This window comes from Hypanus sabinus, chromosome 3, assembly GCF_030144855.1.
Source record: "Hypanus sabinus isolate sHypSab1 chromosome 3, sHypSab1.hap1, whole genome shotgun sequence".
NCBI classification, from domain to species: domain Eukaryota; kingdom Metazoa; phylum Chordata; class Chondrichthyes; order Myliobatiformes; family Dasyatidae; genus Hypanus; species Hypanus sabinus.
This window is the reverse complement of record NC_082708.1, coordinates 188,919,204-188,944,754: the sequence shown is the minus strand read 5'-3', so window position 1 is coordinate 188,944,754 and position 25,551 is coordinate 188,919,204. Positions and strand designations below refer to the sequence as shown.

Below are 25,551 nucleotides of genomic sequence, written 5' to 3'. Positions count from 1 at the left end.
CAAGTCCTGGCAAAATCCTTGTAAAATGCTTCTCTGTATTTTATTCAATCTTAGCGAGGTGATCAGAACTACACACAATACTCCAAATTATGCCTCACACAACTCAGTGCTTTTAAGTATTTATTTTGTTTCTGTTAAGTATCTTCCAGTCCCTGAGGAAAGCAACAATGAAGTGTATCCATCACTCACAGCAGGCAGTGAATTTAGTTCATAGCAATTCTCTAGATGACAGTGTTTTTCCTCCTGTCCTTGATTCTTTTGGCAATCAACGAAAAATGTTCTGGTTTGGACAAAAGAAACAGTTTCTACCAGTATCCTTCATGATGTTACAACACACTAAAGTGCTGGAGGAACCCCTGAATGGGTCAGGAAGCATCTGGGTTGGGAAATGGGTAGTCGATGTTGTCAGCTTGAGAATGCGGAACTATTCTGGCATTGACCTCTCAACCCTCTATCAGATCCCCCACAGACTCCAATGCTCTAGACAAAATCAAGCTTGTCCAACCTCTCCTCATGGTTAAGGTACTTGTAGATGCTCACATTGTTTGGCAGAGTATGTTTACCATGCAATGTAAGTTCTTCAGAATCTTACAAATTCAGGAGTAAAATACCTATCTAGGCCATTTAAGAGGAAAAAGTAAGAAGTACAAGTTTCTCTCTTGCTGCCTCTCTCTCTCTCTCTCTCTCTCTCTCTCTCTCTCTCTCTCTCTCTCCTTATACATTGAATTCCAGGTTAATTAAAGATATTCTGGTAAGAAGGTGGTGTGCTCAGATGCAGCGGCCTCTTTGGGTCTAACCAAAGCTGTAATTGTTTGTCTCTTACTGTTTTGTCCTGATTGCAAAATACTGCTGGACATAAAGAACATCACGTACTGCAGGTCTACCTCACTGGCAAGTTGCTGGATAGCAGTGGAGCTGCCCTTACTGCACACCGTGTTGAAGCCAGTTTCAGCCACTCATGGAAGGTGGTGTCAGAGAGGGTGCGTGGAGCGTGGTCCAAAGGACCATGCGGGTGATTATCTTGGAGATTTTATTGTGATTGCAAGACTTTGTTGGACACTGGTTCATTGGTGAGACCGATGGCAGGATAAGGTCCTCATTGCTCAAGGTCGCCTGTTGTGACCACCAGGACAGATGGTGTTGGAGCTGGCTAGGTGCTGCTGGATTCCATACTGGGTTGGGGGCAGGTCCCTCCCATCAATGCTGCCCACAGTATTCACTAGGTGGAAGGTAAGCTCCATTGTGTTCATCTGTGGTTGCACTTGCGCACAAGCAGGGGGCTTGTTCTTGCAGAAATGTGGCTTCAGGACAACATCCAAGCACCATCAATCTACTGACCACAACATTCAGCAACCCGGGCTATATTATATTTTATATACTTTTGTTTTATAATGGTATGTTTCTCTGCTAAAGTAACTACTGTATGTGTGTTATATGTGTGGTGCTCACAATTGCCATGCTGACAGCACATGGCATTCATGAACTACATCAAGGGATGGCCAGGGAAAAGCTTATTAGAATGGAGAAGTCTACAGAAAGTGGTGGATCCACCATGTGAAAAGCCCTCCGCACCACTGAGCGTACATACTAGGAACGTTGTCACGAGAAAACAGCATCCATCATCAAGGATCCCCACCATCCAGCTCTCTTGTTGCCGGTGCCATTGGGAAGGAGGGACAGGAGCCTTAGATCTCGCACAACCGGGTTCAGGGACAGTTATCACCCCTCAACTATTTGGCTCTTGAACCAGCATAGATAAATTCATTCAACACTGAACTATATCAAACAAACAACCATATAACAATCACAGCACGAACTGATTCCACAAACCCCATAGACTCACTCTCAAGGAGTCTACACTTCACGTATTATTTATTCATTTGTCTGCACAGTTTGCCTTCTTTTGCACATTGGTTGCTTATCCGTCTTTGTGTGTAGTTTTTCAATGATTCTATTTTATCTCTCTGATCTACTGTCAATGCCTGTAAGAAAGTGTATCTCAAGTAGTAGACTTTTTCGCAAGCTTTTGCCTTTCCCATTTCAGACAGAGGGTCTATGGATTGTCGCCTCTTTACAGGAAGGATATGGAGGTTTTGGAGATAGCGCCAGAGGTAATAAAGGCATAACACTGTCCTCATCGCACATATTGGGGTAAACAGAGCACTTTAAAACTTGCCTTTTGCTCCTCAAAGAAATACCGCACTGTGTAGAGAACAATTAGCATTTCCAGAATTACAAAGGGCCTTCGCTGGGCCATAGTCAGGTAAAGATGATAATCAAAGCAGAGGGCATAATTTTAAGGTGACAGGAGGAAAGTATAAGGGGGATGTCAGAGGTAAGGTTTTTTTCTACACTGAGTGTATGGAATGCGTTGCCAGGGATGGTGGTAGAGGCAGATACATTGTGGAAAGAAAAATAGAGGGCTATGTGGGTGGAGAGGGTTAGACTGATCTTGGAGTAGGTTAACCAGCTGGCACAACGTTGCGGATTGAAGGGCGTGCAATGTGCTGTAATGTTCTATGTTCTATAGGGAGGTACTAAAGTAGTTCATTGCCACAAGTGGCTGTGGAGGTCAAGTCATTGGGCATATTTAAAGTAAAAGTTGATAGGTTCTTGATTAGTCAGGGCATCAAAGGGTACTGGGCGAAGGCAGGAGAATGGGGTTGAGAAGGATAATAAATCAGCTATGACGGAATGGTGCAGCATATTTGATGGGCCAAATGGCCTAATTCTGCTTCCATATCTTATGGCCTTATGTCCAAATGCTTGTTGAAGAGGTGAGTATAAGGACTCTCTATAGATTAATGGAGTAAATTCAAACTCTCGACAGCTGCAGGGGTGGGATCCAAACTCCTGAAATTACCGCATTCGATTGTACAAATGGTGCTTTAATCTCCTCTTTGAACAAACATTTGCACACACCAAAACATTTCCCTTTGATTGTCAATTATAGTCCTGAGAATTCCCTTGACTGTTTTTGATGCTAGATATACAATCAGTGGCCACTTTAAGAGATATACCTGCTTGTTATTGCAAATACCTGTCTCTAATCAGTCAATCAAGTGGCAGTAACTCCATGTATAAAACCTTGCAGACATGGTCAAGGGGTTCAGTTGTTGTTCAGACCAAACATCAGTATGAGGGAAAAATGTGATCTAGGTGACTTTGACCGAGGTGGAATGATTGTTGGTGCTAGACAGAATTTAAGTATCTCATAAACTGCTGATCTCCTGGGATTTTCAAGCACAACTGTCCCTAGAGTTTGCGGAGAATGGCGTGAAAAACAAAAACATCCAGTGAGTGGCAGTTCTGTGAGCTTTGTTAAAGAAGAGGTCAGAGGACAACGGTCAGAATGGTTCAAGCTGACAGTAACTCAAATAACCATGCATTATAACAGTGGTGTGCATAAGAGCATCTCTGAATGCGCAGCATGTTGAACCTTGAAATGGATGGGCTACAACAGCAGAAGACCACAGACATGTGGTTACTTTATTAACTACTGGAGGAATCTAATAGTGTGGCCACCAAGTGTCTAACTGGAGTTTGTTCTGAAAGTAGGGTTGGTTAGGATGAAGCAAGTGAGGGTAGCACAGTGGTGTATGGCGGCACGGTAGCATAATGATTAGCATAACGCTTTACAGTACTAACGACCCAGGTTCAATTCCCACCACTGCCTGTAAGGAGTCTGTACTTTCTCCCCGTGACCGCGTGGGCTTCCTCTGAGTGCTCTGGCTTCCTCCCACAGTCCAAAGACTTACTGGTTGTTAGGTTAATTGGTTATTGTAAATTCTCCTGTTATTAGGCCAGTGTTAAATCTGGGGTTGCTGGACAGCACAGCTCAAAGGGCCTGTTCTGCGCTGCATCCCAATAAATAATTGATAAATGTATATGAGGGAAAGCACTGAAGCAGTGCTCTTGGAGTTGTAGGAATAGTGAGGTAGGGAGACTCTGAATCATCCAGGGATTTAAGTAGGAGTACGAGGCATTCTTAAAGAAAATATCATTGAAATGGGAGCCAACATAGATCTCCAAGTTCACAGTTGATAGTGTGAACTCAACTTGGCATGAATTAAGTTTCAAATTGTCAAATAAAACTTAATCCTTATAGTCTCTGCCAGTAGTGTGTCCAGAAGCACGGGACTCATGCACATTTCTTTTGTACTTTAATTATAAATATCACCAAATTTTCACCTCGCTGACTCTTCAGCACCTCTGGCCTCATCAGGGCTCAGTGGGAGACAGATTCTTTTCACTTCGGTACTGATCCTTAGGAGCTGGTCTGAAATTAGTTCTCTTAATTAGAACTCCATTTAATGGAGCAGTGACTTTATTAGCTGTAGATTAGTACTGGCAAATGAAGCAGTTTCCTGCAGGGTTGGGAAGGGAATGGGCTCCAGCAATGCCAACACCATCAAGTTGACGAGCTATAAACGACTGCGCGCTGAAACGGGGAGCCCAGGGTTTCTTTTTTTAAATGTGTGAGGTGTGATTGTTAGAGAACCACAATCTGAACCTAATCCTGAAAGGGGGTGATCACTTGGGTCAGACAAGAAAGAGGTCGTGTTTCACAGCAGTACGGACCCCAAGGCGGGTGGGGGGGGTGATGGATGCATACTGTGATGTGAAATATACACCAGGTGAGGTCCGTATCCCAGCCAAATTAGTTGATCAGATGGGGGGGGAGATAATTGGTCCCAAAAGAGCCCCTTTCGGTAGGAGGGACAGAGGCTAGCATCATCTAGAGGCCTACCATTATAACAGAGGTGATAAATCTGTATGTCAGGTGGGAAGCTGTTCCTAGATTATGGAATAGCGTCCAAGCAATAGTGAATAAGCAAACTACCAGCTGGTTGTGGATTTAAGATCATAGATGAAAGATTATCTTTATTTGTTATGTGTACTTCAAAACATACAGAGGCAGCCGTCATTTGCATCAAATCAAATCAGCAAGGATTGTACTGGGCAGCCCACGAGAGTCGCCATTCTTCCATCGCCAATATAGCATATTGATAAGTCACTAAATCCAACTCTTGGAATGTCTTTGGAATGTGGGAGGAAACTGGAGCACCCGGAGGAAACCCATGTGGTCACAGAGAGAAGGTACAGAAAGAATTGCTGGTGCTGTAAAGCATTATGCTAATCACTATGCTAGCATGTCACCCACGGCATTTGGAGAACTAGCAAACTTAGTCACGGTAACGTAGGGATTTAAAGAGAAGTCAGGGAGGTAGAGAGTCTTATGACAAAGAAAGAAACTGGCAAAAGCAACATACACAAAATGCTGGAGGATACAGCGGGTCAGCAGTATCTACAGAAATGAATAAACACTCAATGTTTCGGACCAAGACTCTTCTTCAAGGCTGAGAAGGAGGGTGAGATGCCAGGATAAAAAAGGCAGGGGGAGGGTAAAGAGGCTAGCTGGAAGGTGATTGGTAAAGCCAGGTGGGTGGGTAAGGTCAAGGGCTTGAGAAGGAGGAATCTGATAGGAGAGGAGAGTGGACTATAGGAGAAACAGAAGGAGGAGGGGAAGTAATAAACAGGTGAGAAGAGGTAAAAGGTCAGAGTGGGGATCGATGAAGAGGGGGACGGAATTTGTTTACTGGAACTGTCAAAAGAACTGAGGGGAAAATGAGGAGATTTGTTGTCCTAGATGTAAATGTTTGTAAATCAAAGAGACACGCTACCTGAAAGACTGGCAGCAGCAGCTATCATAAGACCCTATTTTAAAGTTTAATTAAGCTGAAAATGAATAAAGGGAATCAAAAACCTTGGGTGCAGATCCAAATGTTCTTTTCATGAAACTGTACAGCACAACCGTTCAAGGCTGTTTGACCACAGTAGGAACACAGAACACTACGATACAGTGCAGGCCCTTCTCCCTATGATGGTGTGTTGATCTTTAAACCTACTCTAACATCAATCTAACCCTTCCCTCCCACATAGCCCTCCATTTTTCTAGCATCCATGCGCCAAGAGCTACAATCTGGTATGACCTCAGTGAGGGAGCAGAGGGTAATAATTATTTTGGGGAGGTAATCAATAGAATTACTGTGTTGACTGGTTTGCATAAAAAACAGAAAGGGACAATGAATGTGCAACAAAAAATCTCACATAACATCTTTCCACTGGACACAATGGTATGAAGCAGCATTTAAAGGTGCATTCTTTACTATAGTTTGGATAGCAATTAGTGGCTATAGTCAAATACCCAGAAGTGTTTGGCTATGGAATCTCACCTGCAGTGGTGAGGGGGAATTACTGGAAGTTAACACAATACTAGACTGCACATTGCGTGACAGCCTCAAGACTGCTATTTATGCCTGGCCTATAATTCTTAATTAGAAAACAAACACCCTATACAAAGCACAGTCAGTACTTCATAAATCATAGAGGTATATTTTACATTTTACAGAGATGTATCAGCTCTCTGAATTGGTGTGAGAATGGTATATATGCTGAACTGCAGCCGCACAACAACAAATGCCATGACGTATGCCAGTGATATTAATCCTGATTCTGATTCTGAACTGAGAATTACTAGCAGCGTTCCAGATTGTAAATTTGGCTAAGTGGTGTCATACCAACAAACTCTCACTCAACGTCAGCAAGACCAAGGGACAGGTCGTACACTTCAGGAGAGGGAAAGCAGAGGTCCATAAGCCAAAGGTGGAAGGTCCTGGTTATGCGATCACTGACACCAGGCAGATGATCTCTGAAAAGTATTGATAATGACTGGGGTCATCCAGAAACCACTTCTGTAGAAAAATTTGCCAAGAAGTATTACGGTCAAGTGAAGATCACGATCGCCCACTTCATACAACATAATGATAATGATGAGTGGGTAGAACTTTGAGCTAGCAATTTATGAAGAGCTCAATGGAGTCACATGGAGATAAAGAGACTGCAGGTTTTATAACATGGAGCAATCAACAATCTGCTGAAGGAACTCAGCAGGGTTGAGCAGCATCTGCTGGTGGGGTGGGTGGTGGGGCACGTCTTCAGTATGCCAATCGCCTTCCCTCCCGAAGATGCTGTTTAACCTGTTGAGTTCCTCCAGATGATTCATAACACTACTTGACGGGGCACCCACATATTCAACATTGGGAATATCCAAAAATAATTTCTTTTTGTGACATGGGTGGTTACTTGGCCATCAAGTTCATGCTGAGTCAGAGCATTCCCAGTGCCACATGGAGAATGTGAAAACTCCCTCGTCTGTTCTTCCATCAGGCAGAAGATACAAATGCCTGAAAGTACTGTGCAGAAGTCTTTGCCATAGCTAGGGTTCCTGAGACTTATGCACAGTACTGTCTTTGTCAACCTGGAGTGTAGAGTGAGTTTGAAAAATGGTAGGAGCAAAGAGTGTTGGGAATGGCAAGGGTGTGGGACAGGTGGCAGAGGAGGAGTGTCGGGGTGAGGTGAGGTGTGGCCCAGGTGCAGGCACAAGGCAAGGTCATTTGTCTCCAAACAATTAGTTTATTGATCATTACAGAATGTCTCTCTAGTGCTTCCCGCTCCCTCCCCCCTCCCTTCCCCTTTTCCCAACCATGATTCCCCTCTCCCTGCCCCCTTCCCACTCTCAGTCCAAAATAGAGACCCATATCAGAATCAGGTTTATCATCACTCACACGTGACATGAAATATGAAATTTACACAGTACTGTACAGTACATACCATTAGGCTCAATGTCAGCTTCTATCCCTCCGTACAACAAGATGGACTTTTGACTTCACAATCTACCTTATTGTCTGCCTGCACTTTCTCTGTAACAGTAACACCTAATCTGCATTCCGCTATTGTTTTCCCTTGTACTACTCAATAACACACACAAGAGCAGAATTAGGCTATTTTGCCCATCAACTCTTCTCCCCCATTCAATTATGGCTGATCTATTTTCCTTCTCAAACCCATTCTCTTACATTCTCCCCGTATCCTTTGCTTTCACCGCAAAACCGATGACGTGCAAAACAAAGTTTTTCACCCTTCCTTGGTACATTTGACAATGTGACAAGAAAGCAGCGGCCATCATCCAGTCCGTGCTCTTTTCTGATTACCACCATTGGGCAGGACACACGAGAGTTTTAGGTCCCACACCACCAGGTCCAGGCACAGTAATTACCCTACAACCATCAGGTTCCTGAACCAGTGTGGATAATTGCATTCACTGCTACTCTGAACTGATTCTACAATCTACAGACTCACTTTCAAGGGCTTTTTATATTCATGTTTAGAGTATTATTTTCATTTGCCCAGTTTATCTCCTTTATCCCCATTGCTGCTTTATTCTTTATCTGTTTATGTGTAGCTTTTTATAAAATTCTGTTGTATTTCTGTGTTTCTTCTAAAAACCTGCAAGATAATGCATGTCAAGGTAGTAAATGCTAGGATATTCATACTCTGATAATAAATTTACTTTGAACTTTAATAAAGTGATTGAATAAAATCCTCACTCGGGCAGCAACATAGTTCAGGACTGATTACTGGTTGTTGGAGCTATAAGGCAGTAACTTTGATGGCTGTACCATTGTGTTGGCTGGGATTTCATTTAATTATTTCAACTTAAATTTACCAGCTTCCATTGAGTGATTTGAATTCACTTGTCTATCAGTAACTCAGGACATTATGGCATTGTGGGCTGAAGGGCCTGTAACATGCTGTAGATTTTCTATTTTCTAGGGCATCAGAGTTTAGAGTTTAATTCCAGCATCATCCAAAGACGCATGTACATTCTTCACATGGGCACGTGGGTTTCCTCACACAGTCCAAAGACATGCTGGTGAGTGTTAGTGGTTAGCACGACACTATTACATATCAGGGAGAAGATCCTGAGAGGCAGGACTTATGAGCATTTGGAAGACAATCTGATTCGGGATAGTCAGCATGGCTCTGTCAAGGGCAGGTCGTGCCTGACAAACCTGATTGAATTCTTTGAGGATATAACGAACCACATTGATGAAGGTCAAGCAGTGGATGTAATGTATATGGATTTCAGTAAGGCATATGATAAGGTTCCCCATGCGAAGCTCATTCAGAAAGTAGGGAGGCATGGGATCCAAGGAGACCTTGCTTTGTGGATCCAGAATTGGCTTGAGCACAGAAGGCAAAGGGTGGTTGCAGATGGTTCATGTTCTGCATGGAGGACAGTGACCGGTGGTGTTCCGCAGGGATCTGTTCTGGGACCCCTCCTTTTGTGATTTTTATAAGTGACCTGGAAGAGTTAGTAGAAGGGGGTGTTGTGGATAGTCTGGAGGGTTGTTAGAGGTTACAGTGGGACATCGATAGGATGCAGAACTGGGCTGAGAAGTGGCAGATGGAGTTCAACCCAGATAAGTGTGAAGTGGTTCATTTCAGTAGGTCAAATTTGAAGACAGGATTTAATATTAATGGTAAAATGCTTGGCAGTGTGGAGGATTGGGGAGATCTTGGGGTCCATGTCCATAGGACACTCAAAACTGCTGTCTGGTTGACAGTGTTGTTAAGGAGGCACATGGTGTGTTGGCCATCATCAACTGTGTGATTGTGTTTAGTACTGGTCACCTCATTACAGGAAGGATGTGGATAATATAGAGAGAGTGCAGAGGAGATTTACAAGGATGTTGCCTGGATCGGAGAGCATACCTTAGAAGAATAAGTTGAGTGAACTTGGCCTTTTCTCCTTGGAACAATGGAGGATGAGAGGAGACCTGATAGAGGTGTACAAGATGATGAGAGGTATTAATCGTGTGGATAGCCGGAGGCTTTTAACCCAGAGCTGAAATGGCTAACACAAGGGGGGCATAGTTTTAAAGTGCTTGGAAGTAGGTACAAGGGGGATGTCAGGGATAAGTTTTTCCATAGAAAGTGGTGGGTGCGTGGAATGCACTGCTAGTGAAGGTGGTAGAGGCAGATAAAGTCATTTAACAGACTCTTAGATAGATGCATGGAACTTGAAAAAATAGAGGACTACGTGGTAGGGGAATTCTATGCACTTTCTAAAGCAAGTTACATAGTCAGCACAACTTTGTGGGCTGAAGGGCCTGTAACGTGCTGTAGATTTTCTATGTTCTAGGGTGTCAGAGTTTAGGGTTTAATTCCAGCATCATCTAAAAAGCGTGTACATTCTTCACATGTGCATGTGGATTTCCTCACATAGTCCAAAGACATGCTGGCTGGTAGGTTAGTCATTGTAGATTGTCCTATCATCATCTTGTTGGTTCGTTATGTGCCATGTTGTGTGATGTAGGTGATCATGATCTTTCCATGACCAGGATTGTTCTTGGCAAATTTTTCTACAGAAGTGTTTTCCATGGCCTTCTTCTTTACAAGTCAGGTGACACCCAGCCATTATCAACACTCTTCAGAAATGGTCTGCCCGGTGTCAGTGGTTGCATAACCCGGACTTGTGATACGTACCAGCTGCTCATACAACCATCCACCACCTGCTCCCATGGCCTCATATGACCCTGATCAGGGGGCTAAGCAGGTGCTACACCTTGCCCAAGGGTGACCTGCAGGCTAGCGGAGGGAAGGAGTGTCTTACACCTCCTTCAGTAGAGACCCTGCGATTAAACAATGGTTAAGTCGACGGGTTGCTGTGCGGTGGGCCAGAAGGGTCTGTTCCACGCTGTGTCACTAAATAATAAGTGACAAGGAGATCCTTAATCTCCAAACCCTGAAGAATGGATCTTTCCACTTATAATGCTTGTCTGTCTGCAACAAGAGAACTGAGATCTTTATGTTTTTTGTGTGGTCAGTTTCAAAGCCATCTCAGGTAGAAGGCACCATGATACCCAAGGTCACCAGATTCAAACTGTAGAGTTTGAAAAGAGCTGAATTTTCCCCTGATCAGTGCTGATGAAGGATTTGTTGGTTTAGGGAAGTGAGAGGATGAAATTATTGGAATTATGTTTTTAATGCTGGTTAATTAACCTCCAACAGGAGTGCCAAGAGCCTGTTCCAGGTATTTTTACTCCTTTAATTTATTCCAGATGACATTTCGACAGACAGACTGTTAACACACAGCATGGGGTTCTTTTTTCCATTAGGAGAGAGAGAAAGAGAGGGGACTGGTGCCAAGCTCAACAAAAAAAAAGAAAAGTAGTTCAGAGAGGCACAAAATCACAAGCAAAAATCTTTACCTTTTTTGTTTAATTTGTTTATTTCCACAGAAAATTGTAGCGTTCTATTTTCAGTATGAGCCAAGTGAAAGTCTATCAACAGATCTCATTAGACATTAGGAAAGTCGTGACTACACTTTGTTCATTTGATGCCATTGACTGGTCTATTCCTGGACTGAGATGGGCAAGAGCAAGATTTTCCAGAACACACTTTCTCATGTTAGCTCTGCCTTTCTTTTGTCTGGATCAGGAAGTTCCTTGATAGAGAGGAGCAAAGGAAAAAATATCTTATAGTATGGGACAGGTGAAACAGTGGTCTGTTCATTCCTATCCATCTTGTTTTCAACGCCATTCAGTCAGCAATGAAGAGTTTATCAGCTCAAGGAACTGAACTGTACAACATTTCGTGAAGAAATGTGACACCCTTCAGACCGTTCACAAAACTACTTCTTTCAAATAGGATTCTGCTGCTATTGGAACATGTGATTTACTGTACATTTTGGAATGTTGACGAGGGTAAGGCAGTGGATGTAGTCTATATGGACTTCAGCAAAGCCTTTGATAAAGTTCCACATGGAAGGTTAGTTAAGAAGGTTCAGTCGTTAGGTATTAATGCTGGAGTAATAAAATGGATTCAACAGTGGCTAGATGGGAGATACCAGAGAGTAGTGGTGGATAATTGTTTATCAGGATGGAGGCCGGTGACTAGCGGGGTGCCTCAGGGATCTGTTTTGGGCCCAATGTTGTTTTTAATATACATAAATGATCTGGATGATGGGGTGGTAAATTGGATTAGTAAGTATGCCGATGATACTAAGGTAGGGGGTGTTGTGGATAATGAGGTGGATTTTCAAAGCTTGCAGGGAGATTTGTGCCGGTTAGAAGAATGGGCTAAACGTTGACAGATGGAGTTTAATGCTGAGAAGTGTGAGGTTCTACATTTTGGCAGGAATAATCCAAATAGAACATACAGGGCAAATGGTAGGGCATTGAGGAATGCAGTGGAACAGAGAGATCTAGGAATAACAGTGCATAGTTCCCTGAAGGTGGAGCCTCATGTAGATAGGGTGGTGAAGAAGGCTTTTGGAACGCTGGCCTTTATAAATCAGAGCATTGAGTACAGAAGCTGGGATGTAATGTTAAAATTGTACAAGGCATTGGTAAGGCCAAATTTGGAATATTGTGTGCAGTTCTGGTCACCGAATTATAGGAAAGATATCAATAAATTAGAGAGAGTGCAGAGACGATTTACTAGGATGTTACCTGGGTTTCAGCAATTAAGTTACAGAGAAAGGTTGAACAAGTTAGGTCTCTATTCATTGGAGTGTAGAAGGTTGAGGGCGGATTTGATCGAGGTATTTAAAATTTTGAGAGGGATAGATAGAGTTGACATGAACAGGCTGTTTCCATTGAGAGTAGGGGAGATTCAAACTAGAGGACATGATTTGAGAGTTGGGGGCAGAAGTTTAAGGGAAACACGAGGGGGTATTTCTTTACTCAGAGAGTGATAGCTGTGTGGAATGAGCTTCCTGTAGAAGTAGTAGAGGCCAGTTCAGTTGTGTCATTTAAGGTAAAATTGGATAGGTATATGGACAGGAAAGGAGTGGAGGGTTATGGGCTGAGTGTGGGTAGGTGGGACTAGGCGAGATTAAGGGTTCGGCACGGACTAGGAGGGCCAAGATGGCCTGTTTCCGTGCTGTGATTGTTATATGGTTATATGGTTATTTTGATGGTGTGTTTTTAGGCCGATTAAGCAATTGTTACTGTCTCGAAGGGTCTAAAGGTCGGTGAGCTTAAACGCTAGAAAGGTTGGTGAGCTTTTGAGCAGAGTGGCAAGCCTGAAGGCCAAGAAGCTTGGAGACGGGGCGCGAGCCCATGAGCAACATTCTTGCCGATGAAAGTGTCGAGCAAGATTGAGACGAACAAGGACAAGAGCGGAAGGTGTGTGGGCGTTCAGCTCCCTCTCCCTCCCCTGCTGGAGAAAGGTGCCTGTGTGTGATTGATCTCTCTCCCTCTCTCGTTCGCTGATCCCAGAGGAAGGTGCCTGCATTTGACTGATATCTCTCTTCCTCTCGCTCAGTGCTGTGAGAGGAAGATGCTTTTGTTACTAGTCTCTCTCTGTTTCCTTCTTGCTCGATGCCACCAGGTCTTGGGTAAGGTTTAATTGATCCAGTTTGTGGACTGGACGCTGCAGTTCATGTTATGTGTGTTTCTGGTTTCCGGTTACTCATATTGTTAATTGATATTTTGTGTGATTTTAATTAGGCTCTGCAGCCTGCTGTCAACGAATGACACGACACTAAACTGAATGTTCCGAGACGGTTTCAATGACTCGGAGGTTTGATGTTTTATATTGTGGTTTTTTTTTGCTTGTTTTTGTCCATTTGTCCGATTTGTTCTTTCTTTACATATTGTATGTTTGGCATTTTCTTTGAACAGGTTCCTTGGTGTTCTTGTTTCGTGGCTGTCTGTGGAGAAGACTAATGTCAGGGCTGCATACTGCATTTATACTTTGAAAACAAATGCACTTTGAATCCTTGTTCAAAATGGCAGCATCGAGGCTAGTGTAACGCCTTACAGCGCCAGGGACCCGGGTTCTGTTCCTGCCGCTGTCTGTAAAGGAGTTTGTATGTTCTCCCCATGACTGTGGGGGTTTCCTCATGGTGCTCTCCCACATCCCCACGGAGTTGTGGGCAATCTATGTTGGCACCAGAGAAGTGGCAATACTCGCGGGGCTGCGTCCAGTACATCCTCAGACTGCATTGCTGTAGATGCCACTAATGCATATCACTGCATTTGTGAAAAATAAAGCTAATGTAATCCTAATCTTAGTCACCCATACCACCTTGTTTCAGCAACTGAATAACAATTCAGAACAAGAACCTGACAATTCAGTCAACTCCTCACTCCACACATCCCAGAATACCGATCAACTTTTATTTTTAATTTAATTGCCATATGCCAACATCCAAGAATCACTCGATTCAAATTGTGACCTCTTGACACTGACCAATTGTATAGGGCTTGTGGAAACCACACAGGAGTACATCCAATGAAGACTACGTAGAATTTTTCACATTGAAAACTCAAAAACACTCACAGAAATCTTTAAAGTTCAAAGTAAAATTAATGTCAAAGTATGTATTATTTTCTTGCAGGCATTCACAGTAGAACAAAGAAATACAATAGAATTAATGAAAAACTAATGACAAGTAAGTAATGTACAAAACAAGATATGATAGATGGTTAGGGTTCCTTAAGCTTGTTATAGCCGGGGGTGGCTTCCACTGCCTATTAAATGCTCCCAATGGCACACATCTCAAATAGCCTCTGACAATCAAATCCAGCTACTGGCTCTCACGTGTGGCTTAGCTACTAAGCCTGAACTGTTTCTACTGATAGAAGAAGGAGCAAAGGCGGGTTAAAACCAGTCACTTCGGGCAGATGGGTCTCGTCAGACATGGTTGGCAGCGTGGTGGAAGGAAAACACAGATCTCAACCTCCTCAGTCTTGCCGCTATATGGGCAGGATTATATCACTTATGGGGCAGGTTTTGAGGGTAAACCCTGAGGGAAAAATCCACAGTTGGAGTCCCTAAGGCAGTCCTACATTGAGTCCAACGCTGACTGGCAACTCCTGAAATGCCACTAGTGCCAAACTATAATTGTTCTCTGTCGTTGCTTCGGGCTCATCAACTGCATGGGATTGGTGGGGGGGGGGGGGGGGGGAAGCTTGCTGCATGGGCACCATATTGTACTGCCCAGGCAGACAGAATACAGTGTTGAGAAGCATATGGTCATGTACTTGGTGAGAAGGAATAAAAGGGTAGACTATGTTCTAAACGGGTGCCTTGGGAGCCCTCATGCAGGGTTAGAATAGAGGGATGTCCATTTGGCCTTTATAAATCAGGGCATTGAGTATCGGAGTTGGGATGTAATGTTAAAGTTCTACAAGGCATCGGTAAGGCCGAATTTGGAGTATTGTGTACAGTTCTGGTTACCGAATTATAGGAAAGATGTCAACAAAATAGAGAGAGTACAGAGAGTACAGAATGTTACCTGGGTTTCAGCACCTAAGTTACAGGGTAAGGTTGAACAAGTTAGGTCTTTATTCTTTGGAGTGTAGAAGGTTGAGGGGGGACTTGATAGAAGTATTTAAAATTATGAGGGGGGTAGATAGAGTTGACGTGGATAAGCTTTTTCCATTGAGAGTAGGGGAGATTCATACAAGAGGACATGAGTTGAGAGTTAGGGGGCAAAAGTTTAAGGGTAACATGAGGGCAAACTTCTTTACTCAGAGAGTGGTAGCTGTGTGGAATGAGCTTCCAGTAGAAGCGGTAGAGGCAGGTTCGGTATTGTCATTTAAAGTAAAATTGGATAGGTATATGGACAGGAAAGGAATGGAGGGTTATGGGCTGAGTGTGGGTCTGTGGGATTAAGTGAGAGTAAGTGTTCGGCATGGACTAGAAGGGCCAAGATCACCTGTTTCCATGTTGTAATTGTTATATGGTTATAACAGAGATGAGGAAGAATTCCTTTAGGCAGAGGGCGGTGAATCTGTGGAATTCATTGCCACAGACGGCTGTGGAGGCCAAGTCATTGAGTAGAGTTAAAGTGGAGGTTGATAGGTTTTTGGTTAATCAATATGTCAGAAATTCTGGGGACAAGGCAGAAGAATGGGATTAAGGAGGATAATAAATCAGCCATGATGGAATGGCGGAGTAGTGTCGATGGGTTGAATGGCCGAGTTCTGTTCCTGTGTCTCATGGTCTTATGGAAAAGACCTCATTAATGAGACAAGTCAGAGGAGAATGGTCTGACTGGTTCAAGATGACAGGAAGGCAACAGTAACTCAAATAATCATGCACTACAAAAGTGAGCTTTAACACATCAAACTTTAACGTGGATGGGCAACAGCAGCAGAAGACCACGAACACACACAGAGCGGCCACTTTACTAGGTACAGGAGGTATCCAAAATTGTGCCCATGATGTTGCTGCAAATAGCTTTTTCATTGTACCTGTGCACACGTGGACTTGTGCAGATGATGATAAACATTGACTTCAACTTTGAGAGGCAGTGAGTGGACGGAGAGGGGCTGGATGGGGTGTCAGTGAATACAGCAGCAAGGATCAGTTAGGGACAATAACTCAACGTTGACTATGATTCTGTTGCATTAAACATACCTGGGAAAGCTCCCGCTGTTACTATAACCTCAAGCCTGTCGGTACTAACCCTATGACTGGCTTCGCAATCATTCACCTGATAAAGCTTCATTTTATCTTTGGAGACTCAAGAGAGTGGTGGTGCTGGAATCCAGAGCAACAAACTATCTGCTCTAGAAACTCAGCTGATCGGGCATCATCTCAACAGATAAAATGAACGGTCAATGTTACAGGTCAATACCTTAAGCTGGACTTCAGTGGTGTTTTAAAGCTGAGTTCACAGTAAACACTACATATAGTATGTCACCATTTACTACCTTGAAATTCATTTTCTTGCGGTCATACACAGTAGAACAAAGAAATACAACAGAACCAATGAAAAATGACTCACAAAGACTGCCAATCAATATGCTAAAGACAAATCTAATCTAATTATCATTCAACCACACATGGATACGGCCGAACAAAGCAGCATTCCTCTGGGGCTAAGGCACAAAACATACAACATAGCACGTTCAAAAAAACAAGCAAAGAAAACACATTATAAACTGTGCAAATACAAAACAAGGAAATTATAATCAGTAAATAAATAATACTGAGAATATTGGTTGCAGAGTAATTATAAGTGAGTTTATAGGCTGTTTGGTAATCAGTTCAGTGTTGAGGTGAGTGAAGTTATCCACAATAACTGTTTTCGAACCTGGTGATGTGGGACCCGAACCTCCTTCCTGATGGCAGCAGGAAGAATAGAATATGACCAGGATGGTGGCAGTTTGTGATGATGGATGCCGCTTTCTTACTGCAGCGCTCCATGTAGATGTGCTCAAAGGTGGGAAGGGCTTTTCTTGTGATCAACCGGGCTATATACATGACTTTTTGTAGGCTTTTTCACTCTTAGACATAGGTGTTTCCATACCAGGTTGCGATGCGATGCACTCTTCATTGTGCATCTACAGAAACAAGAGAGAACCTGCAGATGTTGGAAATCCAAGCAGCACACACAAAATGCTTGAGGAACCCAGCAAGCTAGGCAGCATCTATGGAAAAGAGTCGTCTTTTCAGACCGAAACCCTTCTTCAAGACCTGTCGGCCCGAAACATTGACTACTTACTCTTTTCCATTGACGCTGCCTGGCCTGCTGAGTTGCATGTTTCTATAGAGTTTGTCAAAGCTTTAGATGACATACCAAATCTGTGCAAACTTCAAAATGGAGACGCTGCTGTGTCTTCTTTGGAATGGCACTTGTGTGCAGTTCCCAGGAAGAAACTGTGGAAGGAGTACTCTAATTACCCATCCTAGCAGGAACTTCCTGTTCTCTGTGCTTTAGAATTTACAAGTTCATATTGGCCTTGATGTTCACTGCAGAAGTCACAGGTACCTACGGGCCTCTTGAAATGGAGCCACAGAACAAAGGGTGCAGGAGACTGAGCAACTCCTCATATTCTGTCTGGGTAGCCTCCAATCTTATGGCATAACAATTTCTTCTGTTAATTCATCCTCTCACTGCCTATCATCTTCCTCTGGTGCCCCTCCTCTTCCCTTTCTCCCATACTTCAGATACTCCTCTCCTTTCAGATTTCTTCTTCTCCAGCCCTTTACCTTTCCCACTCTTTTATTCTGGCATCTTCCCCTTTCCTTTCCAGTCCTGAAGAGAGGTCTGGGCCTGAAATGTTGACTTTCTATTCATTTCCATAGATGCTGCCTGACCTGCTGAGTTACTCCAGCATTGTGTGTGTGTTGTTCTGAATTTCCAGCATCTGCAGAATCTCTTGTGTCTGGATAACTGGTCCAATAAACAAACATCTACTGTGCTGCAATGCCCATTAAACTTGTCAATAAATGTTCAACATGCAATGCGCCCTTTGCTCTGATAGTGTGATACATGCAACCTTTGAAAGAAGAGACAGAGGGTGGTGGATGCCCACGTAATATCAGGTGCGGTGTTCCTTTTAATGACTTTAAGAGTTAATTGTTAACTCTTTGGATGTTACTATTCAACAGACTGCAGAAGAACAGGCATCAGATCACAAGAAAACCATTTACAGATACAGCGTGGAACAGGCTATTCTGACCTTCGAGCTGTGCCACTGACCGTAGCCTAATCACAGGACAGTTTACAAAAACCAATTAACTTACTAACCCCTACGTCTTTGGAGTGTGGTGAGCAGCTGGAGGAGACTTGCACAGTCACGGCGATGACATTCAAACTCCTTATGGATGGCAGCGGGATTGAACTCCAAACTCCGACACCCCGCGTTGTCATAGTGTCGCGCAAACAGCTCCACTACCGTAGCGCACTGCTCATGGAAAATAAAACTACATTGGATGTAGAGAATCGGAATCCTCTAGCAAGTCTAGAGGCTACTGTAGTTAACCGTTCAAAACCTCTCTTAAAATATTCCATTCCCCTCAGAGATTATAAAATACTTTATGTCCATTCACACACTCTCCCCAACATTAAAAGCTCATGCACTCTTTCTGCCAATTTGAATAATCAGATACCGAAACCAGAGCCTCCATTTTAATCACCTTGTCAACAACTCACTTCATTTACCCCACACAACAGAAAACAACCCAAGATCTCTCATCTTCCCTCAGATCTATGCATAACAGTTAGTGTAAGGCTTCACAGTGCCAGCGATCGGGATCCAATTCCTGTTGCTGTCTGTAAGGAGTTTGTACATTCTTTCCGCCCACAGTCCAAAAAAGTATGGGTTAGGGTTAGTGAGCTGTCACTGGAAAGCATGGTGACACTTGTGGGCTGTTCTGGCACATTCTCAGACTGTGTTGGCTGTTGACACAAACAATGCATTTCACTGTATGTTTCGATGTATGTGTGACAAATGAAGCTAATCTTTAATCTCTGTGAAGTCATATTTTGGGGTTTTCACCTTTTTCTGCCTGGCTTCTCTCACCCACACTTCTCTGCAGACAGAACATCAGAATTCCCACTCATCCTCTGCATCATCTTTCACCATTTCTATCTGCTCCAGCATGGTCTTACCACAAGTTCCACCATCATTTCTGCTTTCTGTACAGATCACACTTTGTGACTCCACGTTCACCCCTCTCTAGCCCCAGGCACTTCCCTCTGTCACCTTAGGCATAACACCTAGAGTCACAGAAACAGGCCATTCAGCCCATCTAGTCCATGCAAGCTATTTAACTTGCCTATTCCCATCGACCTGCACCAGGACCATAGCTCTCCATATCCCTACCATCGATGTACCTATTTAATCTTTGCTTAAACATTGAAATTGAGCTTGCAAGCACCACTTCTGCTGGCAGCTTGTTTCACTCTCTCACCACCCTCTGAATGAAGATGTTTCCTCTCACGGTCCCCTTAAACATTTCACCTTTGACTCTTAACCGATGACCTCTCATTATAGTTCCACCCAACCTCAGTGGAAAAAGCCTGCTTGCATTTACCCTATCTATACCCCTCATAATTTTGTGTACCCCTATCATACCTCCTCTTGATCCTCTCAACCTGTCTTTTAATTTCCTCTGTCACCATCGCCCAGGGAACCTGATAGAGGTCATGGGTTAGGGATGAAAGATGACATGTTTAAGAGGAACCTGAGGGAGAACTTCTTCACATAGAGGGTGTTGACAGCATGGAACAAGAAGAGGCAGATGCAGTTTTGATTTCAATATGCAAGAGAAGTTTGGATAGATACATGGATGGGAGTGGTCTGGCTGCAGATAGAAGGGACTAGGCAGAATGATAGTTTGGCATGAACTAAATGGGCTGAAGCATCTGTGTTTATGTCTATCCTTTCTAAGTGAGGCAGAGGTTCACCTGCACTGGTGAAACCCAAGCACAGATTATTCAGCCATTTTACAGAGCGTTTGTGATCTGTTCTAAATGGCCACCTTGAACCTCCAGTTGTTTGTCGTCCTCCATTCCTACACTCACCTACCTATCCTCAGCCTTCTCCATTGCTACTGAGGGGCCAATGCGTCTCATCTTTGACAGGTAGCTTAGCAGCTAGCATAATGTTTTACTGTGCCAGCAATCAGGATTCAATTTCTGCCGCTGCATGGAAGGAGTTTGTAAATTCGCCCCACGACCTTTCGTCTTTTCTCCTGGTTTCCTCCCACATTCCAAAGACGTAAGGGCTACAGTCAGTGAATTCTGGGCACGAGCATGGCGACACTTGAGGGCTGCCCCCGACAAATCCTTGGACTGTGTTGGTTGTTGACACAAACAGCACATTTCACTGTACGTTTTGATGCACATGTGACAAATAAAGCTAATCTTTACCTTTTTATCTTCAGCCTCCTTCATTGTTACCGAGAGGCCAAATGCAAACTTGGCACAAAGAACATCTCACACCAGCCAAAATGACACCCATGTGGCCAATTAGCCTACTAACTACTTTGAGCTGTGGGAGGAAACTGGAGCACCCGGAGGAATCCCACGTGGTTTCAGGGAGAATGTACAAACTCCTTACAGACAAGGGTGGAATTGAACCCAAGCTGCTAGCGCTGTGATAGCATTATGCTGACTGCTACACTACTGTGCTGCCCATGATGAGCAGTGAGAGGTAGGAGATATAGGGGAGACTTGAGGTGGACATTTTTCCACATGGAATGGTTGGAATCCAGAAGTATGTATGTCACCACATCACAAACAAGAGAAAAACTGCAGATGCTGGAATGTCACCGTACACTCGCCCGAGGTTAATTTTCTTGCAGGCATTCACAGGAGAACAATGAAATGCAATAAAATTGATAAAAGACTGACAAACAACCAATGTGCTAAAGAAAATAAGCGGCAAAGACAAAAAAAAAAAGAACCTTTTAAATATCAGTCTCCTGACCCATTGTGGACATCTTCACTCACCACAACACTGAAATGATTCTGCAACCAACAGACTCACATCAAAACTCTAAATCTCACACTTTCAGTACAATTTATTATTATTATTATTTTATTTTGTTATTTACAGTTTGTCTTGATTTGCACATTACTTTTTTGCCAGTCTTTTTTGTGCATCGTTTTTCATTGATTCTACTGCACAGTACTTCTTTGCATTTACTGTGACTGCCTGCAAGAAAATGACTAACATATACATACATTGATAATAACATTCTTTTGAATTGACACTGTCTGAGGAGGTGGTGGTGGCAGATATGCTCAAGTTTAAGGACAAGTATTTGAATTGCCTGGCCACAGAAGGCTGTGGGTGCATGGAATTACTATAGATGAGTAGTCATGTGTCGGCCAGTTTCTGCTCTGCATAAAGATAAAGATTACCCTTTTTGACACACGTAATCAAAACATTTAGTGAAATTTGTCATTTGCATCCAATCAAATCAGTGAGGACGTCCTACCTCCCACCCACCCGCCTTCCCCCTTCACCCTGTCTCACCCATCACCTGCCAAGCTTGTACTCCTTCCCCTCTGCCCACCTTCTTCCCCCTTCCTCTCCAGTCCTGATGGAGGGTCTCAGTGCAAAACATAGACTGTTTATTCCCATCCATAGATGGTGCCAGACCTGCTGAGTTCCTCCAGCATTTTGTGTGCATTCTTCTGGATTTCCAACATCAGCAGAATTGCCTGTGTTTACGGGCATGCACTGGGGGCAGCCCACAAGTGACGCCACACTTCTGGCGCCAACACAGAATGCCCACAACTCAGTAACCCAAATCTGCACATCTTTGGAACGTGGAAGGAAACTGGAGCACCTGAGGGGAACGCATGCAGTTAGGGGGAGAAGGTACAAACTCCTTACAGACAGTGGTTGGTATTGAACATCAATCGGTGTTTGCTGGTGCAGTAAAGCGACAGCACTGACCGCCAAGCTACCATGCCAACCGTAACTCTATGACTGCATTTGCCTATTTAACCACAGTGCCACATTTAATACTGTCTGATTGAATTCTGTTGAAAAGTCTAATTTTTCACTTTATTAGATGTGTATTGAAAATAAATCCACTGAATTTCCCTCAGAAAATTTAAAAGTCTATGCCAACTGTCCTTTGTCATGGTGTGACTTTCTAACAGTAACTATTGGACGCAATAATTATAGGCTCATATGTAGGGCATTGACACGTTTACCCATTCTCCACCTCACAGAAACAAGTCTTACCTTCAAACATAAACATTGTCTTGGCAGCTTGCCATCCTTCTAGTAACACAGACAAAAAACCTGATCTCTTCTCTTTCACTTGCCAAGGTAAGAAGCCAGATTTAACAGCATAAACACCAGCATCCCAGAGCCAATACGAGAGCTCAAGCACGAGCGATTCCCGTGAGTCAAGGGCCATTGCTGTGGTGGTCCACAACAATGCAGAGTGCTAAACACATTATTATGTTATGGTGATCTACGACTCGCTCTGTTTTTAATACAGGAAGCTATATAGTTGCAATAAACATTTGTGGAAAGAGTGATGAGTTTGTCAAAGAATTGAAAGGGAATTAAATGTTTGAATTTTTAGTAACACACACAGATTGCTGTGGAACTCAGCAAGTCAGGCAGCATCTAAAGAGGGGAATAAAAAGTCGATATTTTGAGCCGCAACCCTTCATCAAGATGTGATTGAATCTATGATTCTTATGAACCCAGTGGTTGAAAGTAAAATTTATTATCAAAGTACATATATGTTACCAAGTATTACCCCAAGATTCATTTTCTTGCAGGCATTTACAGGAAACTAAAAACAAAGACTGACAAACGACCAATATGCAAAAGGACACAAATTGTGTGAGTAAAAATTTAATACTGAGAACATGAGTTGTAGAGCCCTTGAAAGTGAGTCTGTAGGTTGTGGAATCAGTTCAGTGTTGAAGTGAGTGAAGTTATCCACACCGGTTCAGGAGCCTGATAGCTGAAGTTTAATACCTGTTCCTGAACTGGTGGTGTGGGACCCAAGGCTCCTGTACCTCCTGCTCAGTAGCAGTAGGAAGAAGAGAGCATGGCTTGATTGGTGGGGTCCTCGATGATGGATGCTGCTGCTCCATGTAAAGGTGCTTAGTGGTGGGGACAGGCTTGCCTGTGTTGAACATGGCTGTATCCATCACCTTTTGTCAGCTGTTCCACTCCTGGGCATTGGTGTTTCTATAGCAGGCTGCAATGTAACCTGAAGGATACTTTCCACTTTGCACCGACAGAAATGTGTCAAAATATAACCTAACCTTATTGATAAACTGAACTCCACATCCCCCATCCGCATAACATTTAGTTCTTCTTTTAAGTGTTACTCAACAAGGAGACATATTAATTTACCAGCTGAAAGAGGGCTTAGGTGGTAAATACAGACAGAGGTGTGCAGGAGAGAAACAGCTTACAATGCCAACCATCATTTGGACATCTACACCAATCCCACTTGTCTACACAAGGTCCAATTCCAACCTATTTAAAGACTCCCTACATGTCTCTGAAATAGTGATAGTATCCGATTCTTCAACTCCTCTCACAGCAAGTCTCAAACAGAACATAGGACAGCACAGCATGAGATCAATGCTGTACAGAACTAATTAAATTAGTATCAAATGCCCAGCTAATCTAATTCCTTCTGCATACCCATCCATTCTTTGAATACTTATGAACAGCCCCATCATATTTGCCTCCATCACCACTCCAGGCCGCACTTTCCAGGTACGCACCAATTTCTGTGCAGAAAAATTGCCCCGCTCAACTCCCATTAGCTAACCCCCTCTCACCTCAAATGCACGTCCTCTGCAATTGATATTGCAATTCTAGAAGAGTACTGGCCTTCTATCCTGCTTAAGCCACACATAATATTATAAACTTCCATCAGGTTCCACCACTCCAGAGAAAACCATCCATGTTTGTTTAACCTGTCGTTGTAGCACAGGCCCTCTATTCCAGGCAGCACCCTGGTAAACCTCTTTTGTACCCTCACCAAAGCCTCGACATCCTTCCTACAACGGGATGACAAAAAATGAATGCAATATTCTAGAAGCAACAGAACTAGATTTTCATCAAGCTGCAACATAACTTCTGAGCTCTGGAAATTAACTTATTGACTAATAAAGGCAAACATACCATACACCTTCATTACCACCCCGTCACTAACTGTGTAAGACCTTGGCCAGACCCCACTTGGAGTACTGTGCTCAGTTCTGGTCACCTCACTACAGGAAGGATGTGAAAACCATAGAAAGGGTGCAGAGGAAATTTACAACAATGTTGTCTGGATTGGAGGGCGTACCTTATGAGAACAACTGGAGTGAGTGAACTTGGCCTTTTCTCCTTGGAGCGATGAAGAATGAGAGATGACCTGATAGAGGTGTACAGTACAAGATGATGAGATGCATTGATTGTGTGGATAGCCAGAGGCTTTTCCCCGGGGCTGAAATGGCTAACATGACGGGGCATAATTTTAAGGTGCCCTGGTGAGACCACACCTGGAGCACTGTGTTCAGTTTTGGTTTCTAAATTTGAGGAAGAACATTCTTGCTATTGAGTGAGTGCAGCGTAGGCTCACGAGGTTAATTCCCGGGATGGCGGGACTGTCATATGTTGAAAGACTGGAGCGATTGGGCTTGTATACACTGGAATTTAGAAGGATGAGAGGGGATCTGATTGAAATGTATAAGATTATTAAGGGATTGGACACGCTAGAGGCAGGAAACATGTTCCCGATATTGGGGGAGTCCAGAACCAGAAGCCACAGTTTAAGAATAAGGGGTAGGCCATTTAGAACAGAGTTGAGGAAAAACTTCTTCACCCAGAGAATTGTGAGATCTATGGAATGCTCTGCTTCAGAAGGCAGTGGAGGCCAATTCTCTGTATGCTTTCAAGAGAGAGTTAGATAGAGCTCTTAAAGATAGTGGGGTGAAGGGATATGGGGAGAGGGCAGGAACAGGGTACTGATTGTGGATGATCAGCCATGATCACATTGAATGGCAGTGTTGGCTCGAAGGGCCGAATGGCCTACTCCTGCACCTATTGTCTATTGAAATGGGTACCGAGGGGGTGTCAGGGGAAGTTTGTCCACACAGAGAGTGTGAAAGGGTAAGGGTGTGGACTGCACCTCTGGCGGTGGTGGAGGAAGTAAGTACAATAGGGTCTTTTAAGAGCCTCTTAGATAGGTAGATAGAACTTAAAAAAAATAGATGATTATGCAGTAGGGAAATCCTAGGCAGTTTCTATAGTAGGTTAGATGGTTGGCACAACATTGTGGGCCGAAGGGCCTCTAAAGTGCTGTAGATTTCTATGTTCTATGTCTCAGGGAGCTGTGAGCTTGGACCAGAAGACAATACTGTCAAGGGTCTCTTTACACTTGATCTCCCAAGATGAAACAATTCATGTTTAG

General features: G+C 43.5%; 1 protein-coding gene and 1 long non-coding RNA gene across 10 annotated transcripts in view; one reads left to right on the top strand and one right to left on the bottom strand.

The window, feature by feature from the left end:
* Positions 1-25,551, bottom strand: part of sfxn5b (sideroflexin 5b) — a 282,969-nt gene that overhangs the window by 245,167 nt on the left and 12,251 nt on the right. The gene's annotated exons all lie outside the window — the stretch shown is intronic.
* LOC132391976 (uncharacterized) lies at positions 11,167-14,271 on the top strand. The gene is made up of 3 exons (XR_009511401.1): positions 11,167-13,037; positions 13,362-13,434; positions 13,536-14,271. It is a non-coding gene; the product is annotated as an uncharacterized LOC132391976 (long non-coding RNA).